Raw genomic sequence first — 1,927 nt, forward strand, 5'->3', positions numbered from 1 at the left:
GAGGCAGGAAATACCAAGGATTAAAAAAGGAAAACAGAGTTATTGATATGCCAGCATAGGCTCAAAGGACTCTTCTCCAACGGTTGAGCCCCAAATGCAGCGGGGCTGTTATTTTTATATTACAGCATTTCTGGGTTTTTGTAACTGGGCAAGGGGGATGATCTTATGATCTTATGTGGTTATGACTTTGTCTCAGGGTGGAAAAGTACAACAGATGAGAAGCAGAAGGGAAAATTCTGTTTCAGTAGTATGTGTTAACCACAAGATGGGGGTGCAGCTACAGCTGGGCCTGTATCTGGACAAGGATCTTGGTTCCAGCATAGCATGGCACAGCATGGATGCCTAATGGCCACAGCCAGGCGGGACACAGCTGGGTGCTCAGAAAGAAGGAGAGAGAGAGAGAGAGAGAGAGAATGGAAGAGTGAGAGAAAACCTTTCCTAGTGTTCCTTATCTTGGTGAATTATATCACCTAGTTACCTAGTTTCCTGTGCCCAATACTTGGGAGTTACCATTCCAACTTGTCTCATCCTTACCTCCATATCCAATGCATTACCTACTCTGGTTTGATCTACCACTGAAATACATGTCACAAATCCATCCACTTCTCTCCTTCTCCACAGCTACCAGTCAAGCCCAAGCCACCATAGTCTTTTGTCTAAACGATTATAATAGTCTCTTAATTGGCCCTTTGAGTTTCACTCTTGCTGGCTGCTTTACAACCCAATTTCCACACAGCAGCCAAAATTACCTTTCTAAGGTTTAATTATATAATATCAGTTATCTGCTTATAATCTTAAACTGTTTTACAGCTAAATCCAAAATCCTTGTGACTTGAAAGTCTCAACATGACCTGGCCCCTGCCTGAATTAGTGATTGTGCCCTGCATGTGTGCATGTGTGCGCATTTGCTCCCCCTCCCCCAGAGAAACAGGCAACAATGTCAGCTTCAAAGGGCAGCATCAGTCACCTGAAGTCTTTCACCTAAGGTCACATAGATAGTAAGTGGTAGAGCAGGAGACTCCATAGTATTCACAGACGCTACCTACACTCAAGGGGCCTGAACCCCATTGGAATCAAAGGTTACTAGTTCTCAGTCTGCTCAGTTCTTAAGTGCTAATGAGTGGAAAACAAGAGACCAGAGATGAGTGGAACACAGAGACTTCTCCACAACCCACACCTCTTTTTCACACACAGACACAACCATATGCACACACACTCTAACTTCAGCAGCTCTGAAATAGATGCTGTTATTGTTAACTGTTTTAATAATACAAATTCATTGTTATTAACATGGCCACAGCAGATTTCTTCTCTCAAAGAAAGAGGGAGGGGGAGAGAGAGAGAGAATGAAAGAGTGAGAGAAAACCTCTTCTAGTTTTCCTTATCTTGGTGAATTACACCACCTAGTTACCTAGTTTCCTGTGCCCAATACTTGGGAGTTACCATTCCAACTTGTCTCATCCTTACCTCCATATCCAATGCATTACCTACTCTGGTTTGATCTACCACTGAAATACATGTCACAAATCCATCCACTTCTCTCCTTCTCCACAGCTACCAGTCAAGCCCAAGCCACCATAGTCTTTTGTCTAAACGATTATAATAGTCTCTTAATTGGCCCTTTGAGTTTCACTCTTGCTGGCTGCTTTACAACCCAATTTCCACACAGCAGCCAAAATTACCTTTCTAAGGTTTAATTATATAATATCAGTTATCTGCTTATAATCTTAAACTGTTTTACAGCTAAATCCAAAATCCTTGTGACTTGAAAGTCTCAACATGACCTGGCCCCTGCCTGAATTTCCTACTCCTTTCCTCATTCACCAACCACTGTAGCTACATTGGCTTGTTTGTGAACATGCTATGCTTATTTCCTCCTCACAGCCTGTGCCCTGATTGTTCCCTCTGCCTGGGGCATTCTTCCCCT

The sequence above is a fragment of the Galeopterus variegatus genome, unplaced genomic scaffold (genome assembly GCF_000696425.1).
Source record: "Galeopterus variegatus unplaced genomic scaffold, G_variegatus-3.0.2 Scaffold719, whole genome shotgun sequence".
NCBI classification, from domain to species: domain Eukaryota; kingdom Metazoa; phylum Chordata; class Mammalia; order Dermoptera; family Cynocephalidae; genus Galeopterus; species Galeopterus variegatus.